At 43.8% G+C, this 27,430-nt stretch overlaps 1 protein-coding gene across 6 annotated transcripts in view; it reads left to right on the top strand.

The window, feature by feature from the left end:
* Positions 1 to 27,430, top strand: part of FOXP1 (forkhead box P1) — a 590,013-nt gene that overhangs the window by 68,903 nt on the left and 493,680 nt on the right. For 4 of the 6 annotated variants that reach the window (XM_061197151.1, XM_061197150.1, XM_061197145.1 and 1 more), the window contains exon 3: positions 26,286 to 26,415. The exons of the other annotated variants lie outside the window; for them this stretch is intronic. The gene's annotated coding sequence lies outside the window, so the exon portion shown is untranslated. The remainder of the gene's footprint in view (positions 1 to 26,285; positions 26,416 to 27,430) is intronic. 6 annotated transcript variants of the gene reach the window in all.

Genomic DNA, 27,430 nt, shown 5'->3' with positions numbered 1-27,430 from the left:
ATAGGGAATGGTGTATGTGTCAGGGGGAGAGGTATGCCCATGTGCTTTTTTCCCTTCTTTCTTTGTCTGTGTGCATTTTTCTCTTTTTATTCTGTTTTGCTTTTTCCTGTATTTGGTACTAGATGTTTATCTGATTTTAATGTTAAGTCGGGAGGTTGTCTGGTCACCTACCTGGTTCTTAGTTGGAAAACTATGTTGTAGGAATGTTTTGACACGTGTTTGTTGCATCTAACACAGACTCCTTCACAGAAGACATTGTATCCAGCAGGGCCTGGCCACACTATTTGGGGAAAGTATTTTGGACCCTAGCGAGAACAAAGCATTTGCTTATATCGCCCAGCAGAGCTAGTTAGCACCCTTACAGAGATTCAGCAGCAAACACACATTTTGTGATTTAAAGTATTTATCCCATTGTGTCATTCTTGGTTTTACAAGTTGTGGAGGAATTGGGCTTTGGACTTATTTCTTTGAGGCATCCGGAAGACTGAGTCTTTAATTTTTTAAGCCAAAGAATAGAATTCAAGTTACCCCAAATTAGGTGAATATAAGGATCTGTTGCTTGAAATCAGAGAAACTATGGGAAAATGAGGATGGAGAACTCAGGAAGGAGGGCTGAATGAGTAGAGATTGGCTCCTATAAAAAAAAGTCTGTAACTTCCCAGGAGAATTCTGATTCTAGCTGTCAGAACGTTAGGAGGCTCTAAGACCCGCATCAGACATAGGAGGAGATTTATACAGGTTAGGTCACTGATCTGCATAGCAGAGAATAAGGCCTGAAATGGGACAGCTAAGCTATAAGGCTTTTCTGTGATGCTGCACTGTACTATAGAACAAGTGTTATCTCTGTTAGTATCTCCAGCCTTCCGCACATGCCCACGTCTCTGTTCGCTCACTCTTTTATCCTGTATCACATCACTCCTCCCATATGTGCGGAACCCCTGCCAGTTCTTTCTGCCCCAGTTGTATCCCCCATTGCTTTTCATAGAGCTCAGCATTTAGTATAAGCTCAATAAATGTTGGTGGAATTGATTATGAGGTCACAGAGCGAAGGTGGGTGTGTTAGCTAGTGATGCTAGCTGCTGTAACAAATAATCCCACACATGTATAATGGCTCAAATCCAATAGATGTTCTTCTTCTGATTGATGTTCTTCTCCTCCAAGTGTTGATTCAGGCACTCTTTCTCCTTCCATCTGTGGCTCTGCCATCTTTGGCTCTGCCATCTTCTGCCTGTGGTTTAAAAGTTTGGAAGCTTAAAATGAGAGAAAAAACAAGAGCAAAGAGGATCACGTAAGTGAAAATCTTATGGACTAGCCCTGGAAGTAGTGTACATCACTTGGGAAGATATTCCATTTAGACAAGTGAAAAGCATTCAGAAAAGGGGAGAAGAGAGCCCAAGAGGAGTCCTTTAGGAATCTATGTTCTCTTGTAGAACTAGACTATAATTGCCTAGGGGGCAGGGATCATGTTTTCTATATATTCCTTTCTTTCACAGCATTAGCACACTTCTAAACAAATAACAAGAATGGGAAGGTTTGGGATTGACTGACCTTGAGTTTGAGTTTTCCCATCTGTAGAAGAATTCTGTTGCCTATCAAGGGTAGAAATCCGGAGTCAGGGAGTCATTGCTGCCGGTGATCTGATGAGATCATCTGGTCCAGCTAGCTGTTTGTATTAATTAAATTTCTTAGAGAGATGCATGTACTTAGATAAGATACAAAAAACACCAGAAAATGTCCAGCAAGATTCTCTCTTAAAAGGATAAGTTGAGGGCTTCCCTGGTGGCGCAGTGGTTGAGAATCTGCCTGCCAATGCAGGGCACACAGGTTCGAGCCCTGGTCTGGGAAGATCCCACATGCCACGGAGCGACTAAGCCCGTGAGCCACAATTACTGAGCCTGCGCGTCTGGAGCCTGTGCTCCGCAACAAGAGAGGCCGCGATAGTGAGAGGCCCGCGCACCGCGATGAAGAGTGGCCCCCGCTTGCCACAACTAGAGAAAGCCCTCGCACAGAAACGAAGACCCAACACAGCCAAAAATAAATAAATAAATAAATAAACAAACAAAGTAAACAATGCGTTTAAAAAAAAAACATTTAAAAAGGATAAGTTGAGAGTTTTTCACTGGGGAGAATTTATTTATTTATTTTATTTTTGGCCACACTGGGCTTTCATTGCGGTGCGCGGGCTTTCTCTCGTTGTGGCGAGCAGGGGCTACTCTTTGTTGCGGTGCGCGGGCTTCTCATAGAGCACAGGCTCTAGGTGTGTGGGCTTCAGTAGTTGCAGCACGCAGGCTCAGTAGTTGTGGCTCACGGGCTCTAGAGCGCAGGCTCAGTAGTTGTGGCACACAGGTTTAGTTGCTCCGCGGCATGTGGGATCTTCCCAGACCAGGGCTTGAACCCATGTACCTTGCATTGGCAGGTGAATTCTTAACCAGTGCGCCACCAGGGAAGTCCCTGGGAAGAGTTTATTATTTTAATGTTCCATTGCACCATTTTAAAAAATTATATAAGTTCTAGGTATACAATATAGTGACTCACAAATTTTAAAGGTTATACTTCATTTATAGTTATTATAAAGTATTTGCTGTATTTCCCTTTCTGTACAGTATAATTTTGTAGCTTATTTTATACCTAACAGTTTGTACCTCTTAATCCCCTACCCCTACATTGCTCCTCCCACCTTCCTTCTCCCCACTGGTAACCACTAGTTTCTTCTCTAGATCTGAGTCCGCTTCTTTTTTGTTACATTTGCTAGTTTGTTGTATCTTTTTAGATTCCACATGTAAGTAATATCATACAGTATTTGTCTTATTCTGTCTGATTTATTTTACTTAGCATAATGCCCTCCAGGTCCATCCATGTTGCTGCAGATGGCAAGATTTCATTCTCTTTTAGGGCTGAGTCGTACTCCTTTGTATGTATATACATACCACATCTTCTTTATCCATTCATCCGTTGATGGACACTTAGCTTGCTTCCTCCACATCTTGGCAATTGTAAATAATGCTGCTGTGAACATTGGGGTGTGTGTATCTTTTCGAATTAGTGTTTTTGTTTTTTCAGATATATAACAAGGAGTGGAATTGCTGGGTCATATGGTAGTTCTATAGCTACATGTAAAAGAATGAAATTAGAACATTCTCTAATATCATACACAAAAATGAACTCAAAGTAGATTAAAGACCTAAACGTAAGACCAGATACCATAAATCTCCTAGAGGAAAACATAGGCAGAACACTCTTTGACATAAATCATAATATTTTTTTGGATCCAGCTCCTAAAAGAAAGGAAATAAAAGCAAAAATAAACAAATGGGACCTAATTAAACTTCAAAGCTTTTGCACAGCAAAGAAAACCATCAACAAAATGAGAAGACAACCTACTGAACGGGGGAAAATATTTGCAAATGATATGACAGAAAATATATAAACAGCTCATACAACTCAACATCAAAAAAGCAAACAACCCAATTAAAACATGGGCAGAAGACCTGAATGTACCATTTCTTAAATAGCTAGTTATTGAGTGGATTTGAAACTTTGAGGTACCATCCAGTACATCTAATGGATTTCTATGAGAAATGTTAGCTAATATTGTCACTTATATACCAGAGGAATATGCCAGAGGTAAGATGAAACAAATCACTCAGTGTAGGTAACAGTATCTCCAAACACTTAATAATTTCTTGTTATGTTTGCAGTAACCCACTGAGGCTCTTTGCCCATTTTACAGTTGAGGAAACAGGCCTAGAGTGGTTAATTAGCTTGTTCAAGATAACTCAGCTAAGTGGGGGAGCTGGAATTTGAACCAGGCAGCCTGCTAAGCTAGTGCTCTGTAAAGGAAAAAGCCTTTTCTCCTCTCTGATATGAACCACAGCAGACTTAAGGTAAGGGAGAAGTGATGTGATCAGCTCAACGTTCCTGGAATGCTGGCCATTCTCTGGGAACGATCGGATGAAAAATCTCAATTCGATTGTCCAAGTTGCTCTGGTGGTAGTAAAATAAACATCATTTCGCTGACAATTATTATAATAGACATTTCCCTGACAGTTAGTAAAGTGGTATAGATGCTACTTGATAATATAATCCCTGTTGCCAGTTTGGCTGCTAAACCCAGGAAACCCCTGGGCAATGGGAGACAAATGCATTCTTGCGTTGTTACTTCTTTAACTCATGTCACACATGACTAGATAGCATTTCCATCATTTGAAAGCATTTGGTTATTGCCCTCCTGTTGACGCCGTGAGTCTATAAGGACTTGGACTTGCAGATGTGTTGTGATTGTCATATGTGTTTTGCACAGCCAGGTCTAAATTTTTTTTTTTTTTTTTTTTTGGTAGATCACCTTCAGGGTAGGTTAATATTTTTAGCCAAAGTAAGACACAGTATTTTGATCCTTTTTTCTGACTTCTTAAAGCTCTGTATTGAAAATGGGTTATTTTCTCAGTACCAACTAGCATGGCTGACCTCATTTCCAAATTGGGAAGCCATGTTTTTCTCATGCCAATAATGCAACCATTTGAAATTCACAGTGAGTGAAACAGAAAGCACACAGTCCGTTCTGACAGGCGAGCCACACTTGGCACTGGGTAGGTGCTTTGCAAATGTTTGTTTTTAAAATTTATTTATTATTTATTTGGCTGCGTTGGGTCTTAGTTGCGGCACACGGGCTCTTCATTGTGGCGTACGGGCTACTGTCTCGTGGTGCGCGGTCTCCAGAGCGCATGGGCTCAGCAGTTGCAGTGCGCGGGCTCTAGAGCATGTGGGCTCAGTAGTTGCGGTGCATGGGCTTAGTTGCCCCGCGGCATTTGGGATCTTAGTTTCCAGACCAGGGATCAAACCCTCTTCCCCGTCATTGGAAGGCAAATTCTTAGCCACTGGACCACCAGGCAAGTCCCTCCAAATGTTTGTTGAATGACTAAATGAAATGAGTGCATGAACAGAAGAATGCATCTTATTCTGGTTACTTTCTTTCATTTTGTAGAAAATAATCAAGATAATATATTTTAGGAGGGAGATTAGGATACAGAGTATGAGCTCATTTTTCTTTTGATATAATTTCAAACTTACACCAAAGCTGCAAGAATGATACAAGGAATTTGCATATGCCCTTTAGCCGGATCACCAGTTGTTTACACTTGGCTCTGTTTTTTTATCATTTCCTTCCTCCTTACTTCTTTCCTCCTCTTTCTCAGATAGACACACACACACACACACACACACTCTTTGTATGTTTGCAGATAGTTTTCCTAAATCATTTGAAAGCAAGCTAGAAACCTCAGGCACCTTTGCCATAAAATACTTCAGTGAGTATTTATTTCCTAACAAGGCTGCTCTCTTACATAAGTACAGTACACTTATTAAAACACAAGGTTTAATATCATTGATATAAGACTGTTGTCTAGTTTTGTCAGTGTGGCAGTAAAGTCTTTGATAGTTACTATTTAACCCAGTCCAGGATCCGATCCAGGATCATGCAGTGCATTTAGTTGTCATGTGTCTTTTATAAATCTGTATTTAATGAATATTTGATTAGACAAAATCTATGATAGAATCTCAGATGAACTACACTGGCAGCCCTTCTCATGCATTCTCTTGGATGCAGACAATATAGTGTCTAAATATTGGAGACACAGGGTATTCTGACCCCTTGTGCCTTCCTTAAAAAGATGAGGGTTTTTTGTCATTGTTGTCTTGACAACTTTTCTTATTAATATATCCCTGGATCTCACTACCCTAGTTGCAAAAATATTTTTCCTTATGTTGAATCAGTAAAGGTGCGTTAGATAGAACTTACGGTAAACACTGTTCTTTTCACGGTGTTACGTACTTGTGTTACTGTTTTTCTCTTGTGTAGCCTCCCAGCACAAAAGTCCCCCTTTCTCCACTTTCCTCCTCTTCTTCCTCCTCTCTAGACGTCTTTAATTTCACAGCGGGACCTTGCAGTAATGTTAGATTGGCTCTGGTAAAGGCATTTTGATGACCCCTGTCTCCGATGATTATAGTAACTAATAAAAGCTTGCAAACGACTGTTACTCTGTAAGCGTGATTTCAGTGACTTGCGGCCAGCTCAGCTGTATAAATATGGAGAGTTTTTTGCCGTGTAAATTTCGATCACAGGGAAATGTATATACCATTCGGTTGAATGTTTCTTTTAAATTTAATCACGTCTGAGTGTAAAATAACAAGCAGAAATAAAATGGCATTGGAAATGTGAGCTTAAGATTCGGAAAGAATGGACATATTGGTCCTCGTAAAAGCATCCTGCTCCATATTCTGCGGAGCGTTTTGGGTAAATGCAGAAGGTAGGGGATGGGTGGCATGAATACCAAATCCCTGGTTATGCATTCAACCAAAAGGCCAAATCACAGCCCTGATATTACGGAGGGCCTAGAGACGCCAACTTGTACCGGAGAGAATGATGCGTTATCCTCAAATTCATGAACTGCACTTTTTGAGTTAAAACTTGAAAGTAGATAGCATGATTATCTTTATGCTGTTGAATTAAAATTCTGACTTCTAGAAAAAAATAATCACTTTTATATTTTTCTTTTGAAGTTGCCTGCTGTGGATCTAATTAATTTTCACTAAGTTAAAGTTTTGCACGTTTGAACTGCGTTTTGCTTGAGTTCGGACTGGGGCATCTCATGAGCGAGTGGAGTGGCGCTTTGGAGGGAGGGTGGGAAAGCGCTGGCCGTCTGTCTTTACTGGAGGTGGTGGTATAAGGAAGATGAATTCTGAGGCTGTGACTGGGCCAGTGGCCAAAAGAGTCGAGCTGCTGCCCCCGTCTGCTCGGTGTGCAGGACATAGCGCTGTGATGTCTGAGCCAGGGCTTTGCCAAGTGTGGACGCGTCTGCTTTTCTTCCTTACCTCTGGGAGGCAGAGACACTACACCCTGGCCTGCGGGGGAGCGAGTCTACTCAAGAGGGTTCTTTCCTCCATTCGGTCATTTGCACAATAGATATTTACTAAGTGCCTGTTTTGTATCTGGCAGTATTTAGGAATGTGGGACAAATCAGGGAATAAAACAAATTACCACCCCTGTGGATGCTCATCATTCGGGAGGGAGACAGGGGTGGAGATGGGGGTGGGAACAGACAGATGTAATAAGTACGTTGTATCGTATGGTGGAAGGTGGGGGAAGGAAAAGCAAGGTGGTGAGGGCTGGTAGTGCTGGGGGTGGGAGCGGGTTGTCCTTTTAGATCATGTGGCCAGGTGAGTCTCTTTAAAGGTGCTGTTTGAGTAAAGACTTGAAGGAGGGAAGGGAGTTAGTCCTGTAGAACATTCCAGGCAGAGGAAACAGTTAAATGCAAAGGCCCTTTGGTGCAGGGCAGACTCTGCATGATTGAGGGACAGTCAGGAGGCGAATGTGACCGGGTGCGGTGAGCCAGGAGGAACGCGGTGGCAGATGGGGCCAGAGGGCTCACTGGGGCCTCAACCTTGAAGGGCTTGCCTTGTACTTGAGTATCCCGGTGCCATTGGAAGTATTGACCTGATTTAAATTTTAACAGGATCCCTCTTGGTGCTGTGTTGAGAATAGACCATGGTGGGCATGGGGTGGGTGTAGGGGTTAGGGGGTGGGAAGAGCAGGGAGATCTGTGAGGAAGCTTTGCAGGAATCCAGGGGAGAGGTGACGGTGGCCATGACCAGGATGTTGGTAGTGAAGGTGAGGAGCAGTGGTGAGACCTGAGATCGATTTTGAAGGCAGCTTCCACCTAATGGAATAGATGTAGGATTTGAGAGAACGTTATGAGTCAAGATTGACTCAAAGACCATTCCCTGAACGTGAGTAGAAGGATGGGGTGGCCGTAAATTGTGAGGGGGAAGGATGCACGTGGAGCCCGTTGCAGAAGGCAGATCGAGTTCTAGACATCTCGAGTCTGAGATGTCTGGGCATCCCAGAGGACATGCCGTGGAGGCAGATAGGTGCCCAAGTCTGGAGATGAGGACAGGGATGTGGGCTGGGCTGGGAGCCTGGGAGAGCTGGAAGTGCCGGGTAACTGTTGCCAGGGTGAGTTATTTTCACGTTATCCTGAAAGTGACCTACTGGCTATTCAGGGATTCTCCGGTGTGCTGCTAATCCTATGTGCTCCCTGTTAAGAAGATGCTTGGTTGAGCTCTTAAAGGTGATGCTTCCTTGGTGTCAAGTGTTAGCACCTGAGCTTTGCTGGGCTGGGGTGCTGGTTGTGTGCCCTCGAAGGAAGCTCTCAGAATCACAGAAAGCCTGAGCTAAACGCAGACTTAGAGGTTGTCTTTCTCACCCCTAACTATAGGAAGAGGAGAGTGGGTGCCCAGCTGCGGGGCAGAGAGTGAAACTGGAATCTGCGTTGGCCGACCCACCGTCCCGTTCTCTTTCTGCTCCACGGAGCAGTGACCGGCTCCTGTTTGAAGAGGCGTTCAGAGAATAGATAACGCAGTGTTCTTGCTTCTTTCATCCGTTTGTCCATCTTTTATCACCCAGGGAAAGTTAGAGTGCATTCTAGAAAGGAGAAGACTGCTGTTGCTTTTCTGGCTTAATTATGAATACCTTGAGTGTTTCTCAGCGGGGCAAACTGGACTCTTCAGGAACGTTCATATGATGCTTTCGGTAACAAAACAGTAAGGTAAGAGTTGGGGAAGGTTAGGGATTCATTTTCAGGTGGGGATTTCTTCCTCTCTGTCCTTCTGGGAGAGGAAGGATGTAGCTCTTCGGGCTTTCTACCTTACTTGCAGGGGACACCTTCTCCTGAGATGGGGCTTGGGCTGTGCTGCCTGTCCCTAGCCAAGATTAGAGGTGATTTAGGGCCAGGTATGTGACCCTACCCTTAGCCAGGCCCTGTATCCTGTCTCTGAGGCACCACTGGGAGGCAATATAGCACAATTTGAACTAGATTCAAATCCTGGTTCCTCTGTTGAATTGCTCTGTGAGCTTGAGCAGTTACTTAACATCTCTGAGCTGCAGTTCCCTTTTCTGTAAAAGGAAAAAAACATCCTACGTTAGAATGTTGTGAGGAGCCAAATGAGAAAAAAATGTATGTCGAGGGCTGGGCACTGCACTTGGCACAAAGTGAGTGTTGAGTTAATGGCAGTTGTTACCATCGTCATTATCATCGCTGGCATTTCCTGTGATTCCTACCTGAGGCTTAGGCCAGTTTCGTTAAGCTCAATTTAGCTTCCGAAAAAGATGTGCTAATTGGATTATTGCATTTTCATGCTCTTATATTTATATACGTGTGCATGGCTTTGGAATCTACACATGTATATATTTATCCATTCAAGTTTCTCTTTTAAAAATCTGTAAGAATTATATTTTTGAGTCATTGAACCATGAGGAAATTGTTTTTCAAAAAAAGATTGCTATAAGTGATCATTATGTAGGCCATCAAAATGGAGAATAATGTAGAACTGGAAGTTGGAAGGAAAAAAGAAAGAAAGAAGCTTGATGTTAATACAGAGCCGTTAGTAGAGTACATATTGTTATAACCCGGATATTTAAAAATATCGGCACTTGCCTGCCTTGTTTCAAGGTTGGATGGCACAGACAAGGCTGTTTCGGGGTTGGGATAAATATTTTTTTGATGAATGCTACCACGTGTAGGCTTGTAATCAGGAGTGGCTTATCAGCAGCTTTTCCCAATCTGACATTCCACACGGAATGCCCCGATGGAGGAAAGTTAGCACTCTGAATGCTTTTACAGTTGAATTCCACACACATGAATTATGACAAGTGAGGCGACTACTCTGTGGTTTGTTGTGTCTGGTCTGGTTCCTACTTTTAAAGTTGCAGTTGCGTTTGGTCATTTGAAGCTTATTTTCACAGTCTGGCCAAGCCAGCAGGGTCCCGGGGCTCTGTAGGGGACATAAACCGCCAGCCTTTAAGTTAGACTGCTCAGTAGATAAGCATTTCAAGACTTCATTGCATCATACAAAAGGACTTATGGGCTTATTTAACATACACTATTTGACTTCATTTAGATATTTAATGGAAAGAAAAGCCTTTTTATTATCACCGAAGGAAAGAACTGCCGAACGTTGTGAGGCTCAGTTGAAGTATTGTAACGGAGGTACAGAGCGCAAATATATTTCACTGCCTTACATAATGGGGTGTTTAATAATAGTTGTTTCTTTAAATTCAGCACATGTATCTTAGATATTTGCACTTGGTAAATTATAGGCTGTGGTTCAAGAAACTCCATTTTGTGTGTGTGTTTTTAAAAATTTGTTTGAATGAAGCATGGACTGAATTTTAAAAATGACCGTCGAGTGTGATTTATGTTTATTTCACGAGCTCAGATTGAAGCGTCCACGCCAGGAATGAGCACTTTCCCTCCTGTTTTTGAACAGATGGAAATGTGAGCAATAGCTGGGGCTGCTGACCTGCTTGGCCACAGCATTGTCGACTGTTTTGTTTGGTGGCCATAGGCCTATGGTGTGGATCGGGGGTCCGGGAGGAGGGGGTGGGAACGCGGTACATTGTGAGGAAGAGGCCCTTGGCTGTCTAGGAGGAAACCCTGCTACCTTGCTGTACCTGCGTGCCTGCATCATCCCCAGGAACTGTACCTGCTCAGATCGCCAGGGCTCAGGATCAACTGATTCTCCATTTGAGGTCTACTCCTGTTCTTCCAGAACGTGGGGAGCTGTTAGGGACTGAATTGTGTTCCCCTCCAAATTCCTATGTTGAAGTCCTAACCCCTAGTACCTCAGAATGTGACCGCATTTGGCGAGAGGGTCTTTAAGGAGGTAATTAAGTTAAAATGAGATTATTAGTGTGGGACCTAATCCACTATGATCGGCATTTTTGTAGGAAGAGGAGATGAGGACATAGACACACAGGCAGGGAAGACCGTGTGAAGACACAGGGAGATGGCCATCCACATGCCAAAGAGAGAACCCTCGGAAGAAACCAGCCCTACTGACACCTTGATCTCAGACTTCTAGCCTCTAGAACTACGAGAAAATAAATTTCTGTTGTTTAAGCCACCTAATCTAGGATACTTAGTTGTGGCAGCCTGAGCGAACTGACACAGGAGCAAATCAGAATCTACAGGAGGGCGTGCCTCATTTGAAAAAGTCTATTTCATATTATATTACAAGTTGAAATTTGGAAAATCACAGCAGGAAAACCTTTACAGGAAGGAAAACCTCTAAAGCTTGGCCAAATCCACGTGACAAATAGCGCTGTATTAGTGCATGCTGAAGGACAGATGGTCCGCTATTCACGATGATTTGACTTGAGATTTTTCAACTTTCTGATGGTGCAAAAGCAATCCTCATTCAGTAGAAACCGTACTTTGAATTTTGAATTTTGCTCTTTCTCTAGGCTAGCAGTAGGCGGTACAGCACTCTCTGGTGATGCTGGGAGGAGGCCTGGCTCCCATTCAGCCACACGATCACGAGGGCAAACAACCGGCACACTTATAACCGTTCTGTGCCCAGACAACCAATCTGTTTTTCACTTTCAGTGCAGTATTCAATACATTATGTGAGATATTCAGCACTTCATTATAAAATAGGCTTTGTGTTGGATGATTTTGCCCAGCTGTAGATTACTGTACATGTTCTGAGCACATTTAAGGTAGGCTAGGCTAAGTTGTGATGTTCCACAGGTTAGGTGTATTAAATGCATTTTTACTTGCGATATTTTCAATTTACAGTGGAGTTATTGGGACATAAGCCCATTGTAGGATGGGGAAAATCCGTGCTAACGTGTAATATTTATTGAGCGCTCACAGTGGGCTGGACCCAGGGAGAAGGGTCTTACCTACATCATCTCTTCAAGTCCTCACCACAATCCCATGGGGTAGGAGCTATTATCTCCATCTTATAAGTGAGGAAACTGAGACAGAGAGGTTAAGTGACATCCATGGGATTCAGAGCCAGGCAGCTGTGCTCCGGGCTTGTCCACGTTTTTGCTTCTCCATCCCTGGGAGGTCGGGGTTGAGGGAGCGGTGGTCATCCGATCCGTTATGACTATTGGTTAAAAGATACTGGAACTTGCTGTCTTAGACCACGTTTTGGTCCCACCTCCAGAGAGAGGCTGTCGAGTGTGTTGAGTGTGGTGAAGATGTCGCTAGTCATAATAATAATCGCTCATATTACAGAGCACTTAGTGTGAGCCCTGATCGGAGCTTTGAACCCACCTCTTTGACCCTCACAGTATCCCTAAGTGATTTTGCCAGAGCTTTCCAGTGGGCCACCCCCAGGTGATGGGACTCTGGCACCTGAACCCCTCAAGCAGCACTGGGCAACACTGCTTCCCCAACAAGCCCCGCCCTTGCCCAGCATCTGTATCTGTCACGGGGAAGGGAACAAGGACAGCTGACATTTGAATTTTAAAATAGAAGAAACTTTGTTCTTTTCCCCCTTACTACAAAAGCATCGTATGATAAATGTAAAAAAATCTTAAAACCAGAGCAAAGGGCTTCCCTGGTGGCGCAGTGGTTGAGAATCTGCCTGGCAATGCGGGGGACACGGGTTCGAGCCCTGGTCTGGGAAGATCCCACATGCCGCGGAGCAACTAAGCCCGTGAGCCACAATTACTGAGCCTGCGCATCTGGAGCCTGTGCTCCGCAACAAGAGAGGCCGCGATAGTGAGAGGCCCGCACACTGCGATGAAGAGTGGCCCCCACTTGCCGCAACTAGAGAAAGCCCTCGCACAGAAACGAAGACCCAACACAGCCATAAATAAATAAATAAATAATATTAAAAAAAAAAAAAAAAAAACCAGAGCAAAAATAAATAAATCATCTATAGTTCCACCCCCTAGAGAGAATGACTGCTAGTGTTTTTCTGTCTGCCTTTCTAGTCTTTTTCCCATGGAAATATACTTACTTTAACCGTAAATGTACTAATATTTTTATGAGCAGCAGCGTTAGTTAGAAAAGAGCAAGGACTTTGGAATAAGACCTGGGTTAATATCACAGCTTTCCCTTCCTAACCGCGTGACTTTGGACATGTTATTTAATTTCTCTGTCTCCATTTTGTGTCTTTAAAATGAGGATAATATATAAAACTCACTTCACTGGGGTTTGCAGTAGCCCAGTGTATGTAATGTGCTCTTCTGTAGCATCTGGCGCACAGTAAATAAACTAACCATAACTTTAAGAAGAAAAAGTTTTTGTAACACGTATCTCTTACTTAGCAGCATATCATTCAACAGACATTTGGTGAGCAGGTATGATTTGGGGATTGTGTTTCCTTCTGTGTCGGTGTTTATTTTTCCAGCCCTTTTTAATGGCTGCGTAGTATTTCACCATCAGTATGAATCATAATGTATTTAATTTTTATTGGATATTTATTTTTCCCAGTTTTTGTAGACCATAGACAATGCCGTGATATGTTTCTTTGCAACCTTATAGCTCATTTCTTCCCCAGTGGTTACTATTTCGTTAAGGTCAATTCCAAAGAGTAAGGGGTGAACAGGAATGCACGGTTTAAATGGTTTGTTGAAGCAGGGCCAAATCCCCCTCCCCGCTCACCCCCGCAAAGGCTGTGCCAGCTTACTGTGAACCTGGCCATGGATGAGGGTACTCATTTCTATTTGTAAAACTTTGATGTAATATTAGATTGATGAGCTTAAAAGAAAAGCAAGGCATCATTCTTCTCTGTGGGTGACTGACCCAAATCCGTTATGGTGAAGGACGAGCAGTGACTTTCAGAATAGAGAGGGGAGAGACCAATCAGACACTGACGTTCAGTTAATTGTGTGGTCCAAGCAAAGATGGCGATGACAGCTCTCATGTATGGAGCCCTTACTGTGGGTCAGAAGTTCTATACAGTGTTCTCGAACCGTGTGATTTAATCTTCACAGCAACATTTTGAGGTGGGGACTCGTTAGCCCATTTTATAGATGCAGAAACAGAGGACTTTAGAGAAGTTATGTAATTTGTCCAAAAAAGCACAAATTAGGCTACCGTTTGGCAGAGTTGGAAGCTGAAGCCAGGCGCTCTGACTCTCAGGTTCTTGCTCTTGTCCTGGGGTACTGGAGATGGAGCTGGAAACATGGATGCAAGAGGCAGCATGCAGACGAAGTGAGACCAGGCATGGTGGCTGGCTGGTCTCGCGGGGAACGCTGACAGGGTTTCTAGCTTGTTGGAATAGAAGGCACAGCTTTGGCAGCAGACATAGGGAAGCAGAGAGGGGGAACCCATGTAGAGCGAGTGTGCAGATTCAGATGGTATATATGGGGCTATAGAGACTGGGGCTGGAGATCTCCCAGGAGATAGAGGAGACCTCCCTTAGCCTGTTTTACGGCCTATGTGCATCATCCTGCTTAATCCTTTTACCACCCCATGATGTGGGACCTGTTCTTACCCCCATTTTATAGCTGCAGAAACTGAGGCCCAGAGAGCTTGACTAACTCAGTCCTTGAGTATCACAGCCAGAATCAGACCCCAGGCAGCCACATTCCTGGTCTGGGCCAAAGCCGATGGGAAGGAGAACTCAGTGGAGAGTTTGCACCCTGGGATACACTGTTGGAAGTGGAAGTGATCTCTCCCTCCTTTTGAACTTTGTAGCGATTATTGTCTGTAGAATTCATCTGGCAATTAATCATGTATTCCCCGTGACACAACTCTCATTGTTGTCCTGACATGTTATTTCGATCATGTATTGTAATTTAACTTCTTGTGCTGGGCAAACAACTGAGCCTTGATAGCCCCCTGACCCAACCCCCAAACATGTGCACCACAGTTCCTCAGAGGGGGACTCGATAAATGTTTGACTGAATTTCATTTGAGGGGTCTTATCGTGGAGACTTTAGACAGTGACATTTGTGGAGGGGCAGGGGGAGGGAAGGAAGGCGGGACCAGTGCCTCGAATTGTGATCGGAGGGACTTGGGAGAACAGAGAGGAGACTGAGGACTAGAAAACATCTGCACCGGTGGTGAAAGGACAGGATGGGTGTCTCGGTCGCCTGCATAAGCCCCTCTCCTGTCTCCTTCCTCCGTGGGGATGTCCCCTGCGTTCAGGTTGTACTACCAGGGCTCACTTGGCTTTCTACTTCCCTCCTAACCAGGATTTGCCGAGTGCAATTGTAACCCTGTATTTCCAGCTGGGCTTTGTCGTGGGAGGCTTTCCAGATCTTCTCGTGTTTCCCATTGGAGCTGTCGGAAGAGTGGTACTCAGTAGTATTGGGTACCATGAAGGGAGGAGACTTGGGTTCTAGATACAGGTGGCTGCATCACTTACTAACCGTGGCCTTGGGTAGAGGACTTTGCTTCTCTGAGCCTCAGTTTCCACATCTGTAAGATAGCGGTACTTACCTGTGAGGCTTATAAGAGCCTGGATGGAAATGCTCAGTCAGGAAAGACTGCTGGGCGGGGTGAGGGCTCCATCCACGTTGGCTGCTCTTAGAATTGGATCTCTTCAGGAGCGTATCTAGAGGCCTCCCACTCTGTTGAACACCAAGGTGAAAGGCCAGTGTGTTCCTTTCTTTTCTTGTATTTACGACAGACGTTTCACCACTTTGACTCTTTGACACTTTTCACGGATGCTTTGGCCCTAATCATCAGCTCTTCTCCTGGTCTTCTGAGACATTTCAAAACCACCTCATTCCGCCCCCTTTCTCAGAAGGAGATGTGGCCATCAGCCCTTGGACCACTCCGAGCCTGGCCGTCGTCCTCATATTTGTTTACCCGGGTGATTATTATTATTATTATCTTAACTTTGTAAGAATTAACTGGAAGTTCTTTTTCAGTCATTTCATTAGTCATTCAACTTTTTTGTTTTCTTTTGAGGTGGAAGACAGATTACTTTGAGGCAGTGGGTCAGATGGAGGTGGCTGGCTGGGTAACCGTATCCCCGCTGAGTCAGCTGTCTGCTCAGACAACTGAAAGCTGAAGTATGCTGATGACTCGTCACCAGCCAGCGTCACATTAACTTGAAATTCCATTTCTGCTCCTCAGTTGTGGGAGCTTGGATGCCTTTGTGGGTTGTTGGAAAGCACTCCAAGTATTGTTATCGATCGGATTATGGAGCCTGGAATTGTCGGTTATCCCCTGAAGTGAAGTTGTCCATTTGAGACCAAGGCATAAAATTGTGAAATGGGATGGTTCAAAAAGGTGGGATTCGATGCTGTCAGTTTTTAGAAAGGGAAAGCCAGGCTCTGACAAAGTCATTGACTCACAGAGGTTCTCCAACAGTTGGCAAAGCTGGGACAAGGTTTGTTCTTCCTACGGATTGGTCATCCAGCACCCACCCCCCTGGGTCTTATTGCCCTTCTGCTAAAATTATCTGGGCATCCATTTGTTTTGGTTCTCCTTCCTTGAGTGGAGAGGCAATCTCAATGTCAGAGATGGTGGCTGCCTCAAGACGCCCTTGTCCCCTCCTCCTGATCCCCCATTCATCGTACCCCTGAATCACATTGTAACCTTGGAAAAGAAGTCTGTTCAGTATGTTTGTTCTCTGATATCTGTGTGTTCTGTACGTCATCCATCTTGGGTGATGGATCAGTTGCCATACGGGGTTACTCTGCCTCCCTACAGTAACATAACATGATGAAAGAGTAACGCTTCGTAAATGAGGATGTTTACCTTATTATGCTCTAACAATTTTAACTTTCTTGTTGTTGTTTTTTGACTTCTTTAAATTGGGCATGAGCTTAGAAGATGACTTGAGGGTGGGGGGCAGGGGCAGGGCTGGTATTATTTGCTTGAACAAAGAGTTTGGCCTCTCTGTTTTTATTCCTTTAAGTCATTTGTATTTCACCTCAAAGGCCTGTGGTAAGAAGGCTTTTGTTTCTAGTTGGAATATTGGGACCCATAGAATTCTCTAGAAGAGAGCTTTGGCCCAGCTATGGTGGGACTTGGTGCTTCATCCCACAGAGTGACTCTTGTAAACAGCACTTATAAGCCCTAGTTGAAGACCATTGGTTCTTTTCAGAAGTTATTTTCATTTTTTTCCCCCTTTTCTTTTTTAATTTTTGTCTTCCCTTTCCAATAATGGAGGACTATTCCTTTTTACAGTTGAAGCCACTACCTTTTTCTTAATTATAAAGCCAGCAGAAATCATCATTTGACAAGGCATCTCAAAGAATTGCAGTTAATATTGTGACCTAGTTGGTTTCTTCATTTTTAAAAAAGTTGTTTTATTCCTCCCCCATATCAGCTGTGTATGCTGCTTATGTAATCTTAACTTCTCACAGAAAATATGGATCCCATCCATTCACACGACAACCTCTGGTTTCACTGTGGGGTGTCACTTCCTACAGAATGTTACCACCGGGGAAACTGAGGCTTGGGTTTGCTACTCTCCCTTCTTCTGCACGACCCACCATTGTCAAAGATTACAGTGATAAGTTTCTTGTTAGTAGCATCGTCACTATGAATGTGATTCTTGTTCTCATCTAATAGAGAGCCTTGGTTACCCACAACCCACTTCCAGCTTTTGAGCGGATACATAGGGATCACCTCTCTAGAGTGAAGATGAAATAATATCATTTGTTTACCACCTTGAGTTGTTCACCACGGGCTGTGAAAAATATGTTCTGAATTTAAAAGTGCGAAAAACAAGTGTACCAGCTATCAAAAAGCTCTCCCCTCCAAGTAAACATGTTTATAGAGCAAGACTCAAAACAAAATACTTGATCACGACAAGCCCAGCCAATGAAAAGAAAGTAAACATGTTTACCACAAAAGCCTTATAAAGAGCCCAGGTGGCAGCCAGCTCTCTGCTCACTTGACTGTTCTTCCCGGGAGCAACTGAGGCTCCCCTGGGCCTCAAGGACAGAGACACCACTCGCCCTGCCAGTAGGCGGCTCACCTTTTTAAGCCCTGCTCTCTTAGCTCAGCCCAGTTTGCCAATGAGGATGGAAGGTTTGTATTTTGTGCCACTGAACTGAACCACGAGTGGAAGGTATTTGTGAAATTGAGCCTGGAGTTCCCGTGATTCTTAAATAGCAACTTGTCATAGGTAGAGTGCCGAGTAGGCTTATGGGGAATCTTCCTGGCTCCCTGAAAGAACCCAGATTAATATCACATGTAATGACCTTCTGTGTCCTGGGCACTGTAGTGTAGACATCCAGGGTATAAACCATGAATCACACCCAAGCCTGGCCTCACCCAGATCACTCTGGTGAAGGAACCAAAGGGCTCGAGCAGGAAGTTGGTAGAAAAGACAAGGGCATCCTGAGTGATACAGGGGTTTTCAGGGTACATGGAGTGAGCCTTCGATGCTGTAAGAGAGAGGAAGGTTAGAAGGGGGATGACAAATTGTGCGTGTGGCAAAGAGTTAAGGACTTGAAGGACGGTGCCTTGTCTCCGTGCAGTCCAGGAGCAAATTCAGGAGAGGTGGCCCAGTCCCAGGTGGCTCTGTGGGAGGTTGTTAGTGAATTTCAGAATTCAAGGTCTTCGTTCGAGGTGGAGCAGTTCTAAGGGATGGTGAGATCCAAGTTTTGGCCACGCCCTCAGGTGTAGAGCAAGTGGTTCTGGTTAATCAGCATTTAATGAGCCCTTACTCTTATGGACAAATATTATCCCAATTTTCAGGTATGGAGGAATTTGCCCAAGGTTATAGCTAGTAAGTAGCATAGCTAGGATGGGACATGGGAAGTCTGTTCCATAGCCTGTGCTCTCAACTACTGCCCTATACTGCTTTTCACATAGACTGGAAGCTTTTAGGGTAAGAAAGTTAAGATAACCAGGAGTGTATTCGCTCAGTGAATGATTTTTTTTTTTTTTTTTGAGTGGTGCCTTATCTGTACCAGGCCTGATGTTAGCCTTGGCCAGGCTGTTGGAAGGACAATCTTCGTGGCTGTTGAGGTCGATAGAAGTGGCCACAGTGAAGGGATGTAGACCGAAATTGTGAACCAGATATTAAAACATCTGAGAAAGGTGTAGAAGAGCATCCTTGACATTTAGAGGCAAAAGCCGTGTGGCTGGGTTGGGAGCAGTGGTCCCCTCACATACGGTCATCAGAAGAAGGGTTTTCAAGGATCAGGGAATCACAGTGGGGAGGGACAGTGGTGTTCTCCTTGGGGGTAGATGGCAGGCAAGGTAGACTGTTAGCAGAGCCAGAACTTGGCTCTAACAAAGGGAATTAAAGAAAGGCCAACTCTTCCCTCTTTGTTTGCCTGAGGTCAAGGGATATTGAGTGAATGGTTTCTGGGAAAGGTGAAAGGGACATCTTTAAGGAAAAAGGAAAGTCTCCAGATTGTTCATGATGTTGGTCTCGGAGGGCGGTGGGAAGAAGTGAGCACTGGAGCCAAGATGAAGGATGAAATGGGATTCTAGAATGGCCGGGAGGCAACAGGATGAGGGTACATCTACTCCTTGAAGAGGGGGTGACAGTTAAGTCACTCATTGTCTTTGGCAGGGTTCAGACAGTAGCTGGGTTCTTACTGGGGAGATGGGGAGAGGCAGACAGATGCAGCAGGAGGGCCAGGCTTCAAGTTTTAAATGGAATGTTGTTTAGGGGATTTTTAGTGAAGAAGAGCAATAAACAAACAAAACAGGTTTCTGGTTAAGCCTCAGTGAACTAGAAAAGTAATTACACAGACACCATATTCCCCATGTGTTCTAATTAATCTAAGGGGTTTACTTAAAAACCTGTTTTTGAACAGAGATATCAGTAAGTCCTCTGGTGAGTTGAAAGAAATCTTATTAGTGAAAGTTAAGTAAAAGTAATAGTGATTAGTTCTAGGGAACTTAATTGAAATGAACTCCAGTGGGCTCATTGAAGCCACACGTGTTGCTGTGGTGTGACCCATTTGGTTAAATCTGGGTGACCATTTTGACTAGAACTTTAGAACTTAGCTGTTCAGATAGATGCCTATCTAGGGTACATTTGAGGTTACGATTATTTTAAAAACAGAAGTATTATTCTTCTTCTCCGAGCCTTATTAATTGGGGCAGATTGGCGTTTTATTTGTGAGCTGACAACACACGCCATTTTCCGCAGCCGATGTGCTTTCTGAACTGGGTTCAGCGTTGTCAGAAAGTTATTCCCAGGAGCTGGTGATGGAACCTGCTCCACCCACTTCTGTTCTCTTTCTATTTTGGTGCTATTTGCAACAAAGGAGAAACTAAGTTAGTAAATTAGAGAAGGATTGAAGCTCTCACAAATGCTCCCCTTCCTATCAGGTTGTGTAACCGATTAGACAGAGTGGGCCCGCTCTTCCTGTGGCTCAGGGACCTGAAGGAACACAGGTGCAAACCCCATGAGATGGCCTTGGCCGTGGCCTCCCAGGTCTCCTGACCTACCTGATGGAGCTACATGAAGAAATCTACAAAGATGTATATGTATATAGATGTATAATCATATGTACGTGTATATTTGTGTGTGCATATGGGTGTGTATGTACACATATACTTATTTATGTAGTGTGGGTCTAAAAAATTCCAGATATAGCATTCTCAAGCCAAGGGAAATCTAGTGGAGAAGCCACTGAATTTGAGTTTTGTGTCAGGGTCCCGGTAGGAAATAGGTGGCTTGTCCCTTTCCTAGGTCTGAGAGGACAAAGCGGGGCCACGTGGTGGAGCCTGGATACAGTAGCTGTAGGGAGAGGACCGCCTGGCAGGAGCTGTGATCCTTCATAGTTAACCTCCGGTGCTCCGGTGATAAATGCCCCATCTTCTCTGTCCTCCTGAGATGAGACCTCCATTGGTTGTACCAGCTGGAAGCGAGAAGACAAGGGTACCTGTTGATGCATCCACGCAGGGGGGCCTTCCAAGACACACAGAGCAAGGTGGAGGGCTGGGGCAACATGGCAGATGGAGGACCTGGAGGAACAAATGGAAAACCATCCGGTCCGTTTTGTTCTGTGACCTCCTTTGGGTGTGACACTGCCAGATGCATGGGAAAGGTTAATGTGGGACAGGAGGCCCCAGATCTTCCGGATGGTAAGGAAGCACCTAGCTTTACAAGCAGTGCTTCCCAAAGCATGGTGCCTGCACCAGTGGCACCGGCATCACGTGGGAACTTGCTGGAGATTTTCAGGCCCCGCCCTGTACCTACTGAATGAGACACTCCAGGGGAGGGGCCCAGCAATCTGTGTTTTCGTAGCCCTCCCGGAGGTTCTGGTGCTCGTTCAAGATTGAGAACCACAGCTGGATGTCTTGAGGTGTTAGATGGCCAGCAAAGTATGCCAGTTTGCTAAAATGGCCACTGTTATCTTGCTTGGAAAGGCCAGTGATGAGCATGCTGTCTGTTTGAATCCCCTGCTTGGAAACTCTGCACACCCCCAATCCTTTTTATTTTTCGGATAGGCACTCTTCAAAAGAAATGGAATAATGGATGACATGTAGGCCATAGGGGCTCGTACCCCAGGCAGTTCATGCCTTTAATTTCCAAGTGCTCCTCTCAGCCATGCCAGGAAGTACCCGGCAGGGCCCAGACTTTTGGAGGTTGTTTTTGAAAAACAGATGCAAATGCTGCCTGTGCTGTTGTTGTTTTCCCGGTGCCTGGCAGTGTTTGGTAAACAACTTGATTGCTAGGTCTTGGCCTCAGGGAACCACAGCTGCTCTTTCCAGCTCCCTGCAGACTTGTGCTGAGCGAGGATTGCTGCAGGGAAAAATAAAGAGGGGAGAACAAAACAAGAAAACAGCACTGTTGTTTTGTGGCTGCCTCTACCTGTTTTCCTGGAGCTGTTTTGCAACCACAGGCCCTGAGTTTTGATTCCTTACTTGAAAACACAAGGCAAGACCCCACGGCACCCCAGGCTTCTTTCTCTTTGGTTAGAGGGGGGAGTGGCCGCCCCCGGACTTGGAAAGCCTGTTGTAGTAGCCACTGGAAGGATCTATGCATTTTTAAATATGTAAATTGAAAAAGGAGAAAGCTTCATTCTTTCTAATGACCCCCAAGATGGTAATCTGGCTTTTCAAATCTCCGGGAAAACAGATTGAATATGGCACAATTAATGGTTCAGCACTTCTAGGCTTTTCTCTAAAATAGTTTAATGGGCTTTTAATTTATTGCAGCTCCTGACTAGCAGGGTTGAGGCAGGGTTGCTGCTGACCCACTGGGCCAAGGTGCTCTCTGGGGCTGTAAGTGAAGTGGAAAAGAACAAAGGCCAGCTGGAGTGTCAGCCGGGACCTCCCCAGGCTGAGCCCCTGGGGCTCACTGGATTCCTGGCCCTGCAGTGGCGCAGCACTCTTCAGAGTAGAGGCAAGGGCGCACCTTCGTCAGAGTTCCCTGGAGTATCTGGTAGAAATGCAGATTGATAATCTCTGGGCAGGAATCTGCATTTCAAGCTGGTGCCCTCGTTCCATATCAAGTTTGCAGTCCAGGACCTTGGTGATTGACAGCCAGTGTGAACGAGTAAGCCTAGGTGGGAAGCAAGTGATGGTGTTGCCAGAATTTTTTTTTTTTTTTTTTTTTTTTTAATTTTGAGACCTGCATGTCATTTTAAAGCATTCACTTTTCATTTACTCCAAAGTTCTACATTATTTTGGCTCCCCCTTCCTTCTTAGATCAAGCAACCTTCTTCCTAAAATCCTTTTCTTTGGGCCTGAAATGCATCTTTCTGAATGTCCTTGTAGAGAGGTGATGAACTTTTGTTTGTCTGAAAAGGTCTTTATTTCACCCTCATTTTTGAAAGGTAATTTTTCTGGGCATATAATTCTAGGTAGATAGTTTTTGCCTCTGGGCAGTGTTCTGGATAATTTATTTGGATACTGTCTTCTCTTCTGGTGGGTTTTTTTTTTTTTTCCTTTTAAATTTCAGTTGCTATGTTTTTCATTTCTAGAGGTCAGAGTTTTGGTTAGAGTTATAGAACTTGATTTTATAGTATATATGTGTGTATTATATATAGGTATATGCTATACTATATACTATATGTATTTTACATGCTATACTATATACTATATGTATTTTATAGTATATGTACTATGAACACCTAAAAAGCTATAGTATAGTATATAGTTTGTGGTATTTTGGTTAGAGTTATACAGCTTATATTTTATAGTATATGTGCATGTATTGTAGTATGTATATATATAGTGTGTATTTTATAGTATATGTACTATAAATGCATATTAAAAACTATAGTATCTATAGTTTATATAGTATTTTGGTTAGAGTTATAGAGCTTGTATTTTATATATATGTGTATATGTGTATGTATGTATTATATGTATGTGTATATAGAGAGTGTATTTATAGTATATATACTATAAGTCCGTATAAAAACTACAGTATATATCATTCACATAGTATTTTGGTTAGAGTTATAGAGCTCGGTGGAGATGGAATCCGGTATTGGGTCAGTTGGATTCTTAACAAAACACACAAACAAAACCAGAAAAATTCCACACACCACGGTGATAGTTTGTCCTTTATTTTTGGATATGCCTGGGGACTGTAATGTTTTAGGAGGTCAAACCGGACAGCACTAATGATACTCTTAAGCGTTGATTGACCAACTTACGTCTTAGCTAGAAGCCAGACGCTGCTCCCATGCTGAACAGAAGCGTGATCCCTCCCTCCTCACCGCTGTTCTTTGGTGTGTCTTGCCTGTTTCATCCGCCTGTAAGCCTTTGACCATGATGTCCTGATTTGATGGGATCCCTTTTCCACCCCATCTTCCAGTTCCTTCCAAAACTTGCCCAAGATAATCGCTCTCAAAAGCCCTTAACTGCCCAGATACCTACTGTGTTTTCCTGTGTCCACTTTTGCAGCTTCTCTGTGCTTCCGAATCCCTGTAGAATTGCAGACCTGAGCCGTGGCGTAACCCTAGCCATAATTTGTTACACGGGTTGCAAGGGTTCTTTTTCTTTTCTTTGTTTAATGTGTACTATTAAAACGTTAGCTGCTGTCTTTGAAAAATGAGGAAATTTCACAAAATAGTCATCTGGATTTCTGCCTTTGTTTGTGGAATTGAAAGCTCCTGTAGCCCTGGGTTCATGTTGCCACGTGGCAATAATGGGCTTGTGGAGCCACTGGCTGCCCTGTTAGCTGAGAAAGCCCGGGGCCTCCAGTCTGCCGCCTCCCTCCTCACTCCCTGTACCTTATACCTGGCCTGCCTCATTCACTTGCATTATCTGCCTGGTCACTGTGGGACGCCTTAGCTTTCCCCATATGAACAAGGAAGCTCAGGTCTGAAAGGTTAAGTATCCTCTACAAGGCCTTGCAACCAAAACTCACCCAGGCAAGCTGCAGTCAGAAGAGTGTCTAGTGCAAGGTAGGCACACACAATTTTTGTATTAGTGTATTGGCTGGAAAAATACGGATTCCTTGTGAGCGCAAGCTGTGTAGAGTCAAGCCCCTGTAGCTGTGTGATCTTGGGCAGGTTACTAAAACTCTCTGCACCTCAGTTTTCTTATCTGCATGTAAGAGTATCTACTAGGAACTTGGTGGTAAGAATAGAATTAAATGAAATACCTGTTGTAAAATACTTGAAAACAATATGCAGTACAGCATGAGTTTTCAATAAATGGCAATTGTACGTTTAGAGGATGCTGAGGAATTAATTCTTTCACTTGTTGATTGGTTTGTTGACTCGGTCTGTATTGAGTGGCTGCTGTGAGCCCAGCGTTCTTCTGAATTTTTGGAGGACAGTGATGAACCCAACAGAGACGTTTCCTTATCGTGTGGAGTTTATAGTCTAGTGGAGAGGACAAGTGAATAAATGAGAAAAAAGTTTATAGGTGATGATAAGAGCTCTGGGGAAAGCAAATAGGACGATGTAATTAGAGTGACTGGGGACCTAGCTTAAGTAGGTAGGTGGGACAGCCTTCTTGAAGTGGCCTTTGCCCCTAAGACCCTGTGATGAGAAGGAGCCACTTGTGTAAGGAGTAAGATCGTGGCGTTCCAGGTAGCTGGGAAAGCCAGTGCACCAGGCCTGAGGCAGCAAAACCCTTGGCTTGCTTGAAATGGAAGGAAGGCCACCGCATCCATGTTGTATATGGTTATGGAGTTGGTGGCTGGCAGCAGTGTCAGAGAAGCAGAAAGTGACCAGATTATGCAGGGCCTTCTAGGCCAGAGAAAGAAAAAGATTTTGTCCTAAAGATGGTGAGCTTTCTCAGCCCCTTTCTTTTTGCTACGTGATGTCGACTTAGTAGCTTTGCAGAGCTTCCGTGAGCCTTGGAAATGCTTCTTGGGTCTCAAGGCTACCTGAAGTTTGGACGACGGGGCTTTATCCTTTGGACACAAACTGTGATTGGCAGTATCCACCTTCCTTGGTATTTTGGTAGAAATACAGAATCTCAGGCCCAATTCCAGACCAATGAATCAGTGTCTGTGGGGATGGGGCCCAGGAATCTGTATTTTAAAAAGCTCTTCAAGTTATTCTTCCACGTACTAAAGTTTGAGAAACACTCGTCTATAGTACATGTGGGCACATTTCCATAGGAGTTGGAGCCGTACTCTTGGGAGAGGAATGGAAGCCTTCCTTGGGCACCCAGTGAATGTTGTCAGCTGCCGAGGGTGCAGGTGCACCAAGGCTTGGCACTAGTGCCAGGGTGAGAATTCTTCTGCTCAGGTGCACGACCCTCTGCCCACAGCTCAGCTCTGGTGTTGATGGCAGATCAGCATAGGAGTGATTTGTGGTAAAAACCTTCTTTTTAATCCGGAAGCTTAAAGGAGAAGCTAATAGTTTAGGTTATTTGGAATAAGTGTGCTTTAACCAAAAAGACAAAGATGCTGAGAGGAAGAAGGGATGTGGAGAGCATCAGTTAATGACTTGACCTTGCAGATTAAAGAACTGGGATCCTGAGGCATTAAATGGCTTTCCTGGAGCCACACAAGTGATTGATGACAATACTGGGTCCAGAATTCAGGCTTCTCCACTTGGATGTCTACACATTACGTAGTATGTTTTCTCTTGATGGAAATATCTCTGAGTCTTGCTCCTTATGTAATTCATAAACATTTATAGAATTATTTTGGAGGAAAATGATTATGGTTACCTCTCTTCCCAGTTTGGATGTTCACTGTTATGTTTGAAATAATTTTATTTTCATATGTTTTTATCTTCTGGAAAAGAGAGTTACTTAATAGGAATCAATACATTTATCCATGTCTGATTTGAGCTAAAGCAGCTTATTGTTACCTGGGCACTTGACAATTGGACAAAAAATATTTTTGTAACGCCAAAATACATAAAATATTTGGCACAAAGTCTGCAATAAACAACAACCTTTCAGGGTATGTGTTGAAGTAATTGGTAACTGTATCTTTCAAAACATTATTTCCGGTTCATATTTTACAACATCACACTTGATATATTGACATACCCTCGTTTGAAAGGTGTTTTCCCCTACCTCTAGATTCGATGTCTGTCGTGCTGTTTTCAAGTTTAAGGAAGTGGTGGTTTTAGAAGTTACATCTTAGCTATGTGTAAAAAAAAAAAAAAAAAAAAAAAATTTGTATTGCAGTGTCCCAGGAGCTTTTGCTGACAATTCCAGTTTCCGAACGAAACATTTGGGCAATGGTGAGGGCTTCAATCCCTTGTCTGATTTGCTGTCAACCATGAACGGACGGATGTGATGCCTGCTGGCCAAAAGGGTGAGTGAACATTTACGATTATTCGTCTGAAAATTCATAAGACCAAATGTTGGCTGAAGGGGTCCTGCACAGTGCAGGAAACTGAAAAAAGTCCCAAATTCATCAGAACCATTACACTGAAGATGAGAGACTCTCGTTTCGAAAGAAGAGTCACCCTGTCATTGTTTTCTGGTATAACCTTTTTGGATAACTTGGACAATGATCTTAGGATTTATAAAAGACGTAATAGGACACAGGAGAACTTTTTTTGTTTGCATGATTCTCTTACGCATACACCGAAGTGTGGACTACCTAGATTATGAACTACGTGCGCAGTTGAAAGAGTAATTGCTTTTTTGGTCCCATTAAAACTTGGTGATAAAATGAACCACCATGAAATAAGACAATCATAACCTCATCTTGAGTCGTGGGTGGTGGTGGGGGATTTAAGTCTGATTTGTTCATTGAGGAAGTCCCATCGCAAGCCTTCCACATGACTGGGGCTCTTGAGAAAGTTAAGGTGTTGGGAACTGTGGTCTCTCAGATTTTCAGAAAGACTCATGAGCATTTTTTTCTATCATAGTTCTCTTCATCTGGTTATTCACTGTAATTTTTAGGGGGAAGTTAGAAGGGACGTGATGCTCTTTTTCTGTATATTTGATGGCATCTATCATGTTCTTCAGAACTCACGGGCTCCCCTGTAGTAATGAATGAACAATTGTGACTTGCCTTTATCAGAGACAAGAATTGGTTGAGGCCAGGTGTTTTGGGTAAAAACTCTGACATCATTCAATGGTAGCTGTGTCATAACACGAGGTCAGCTTTATGGGGAAGCATTTGGTTTCAGTTTTGCAGTGAATGGCATTTAATGATAAGCACCATTGGCATAAACTCATCTTGTTTGTCTTAGTGGAGTTGTATTTGAAACAGATTCTATTTAATGGAGGGAAGTATAGTGAAATAGAAAGAGCACTGTATTAGAAATTGGGAGACCTGATAGCTAGCTGACATGGGGCAAGTTGGTCTGTTTTGATTT

Source organism: Eubalaena glacialis, chromosome 7 (genome assembly GCF_028564815.1).
Source record: "Eubalaena glacialis isolate mEubGla1 chromosome 7, mEubGla1.1.hap2.+ XY, whole genome shotgun sequence".
Classification (NCBI taxonomy): Eukaryota; Metazoa; Chordata; class Mammalia; order Artiodactyla; family Balaenidae; genus Eubalaena; species Eubalaena glacialis.
This window is presented reverse-complemented; position numbering and strand designations above follow the sequence as displayed.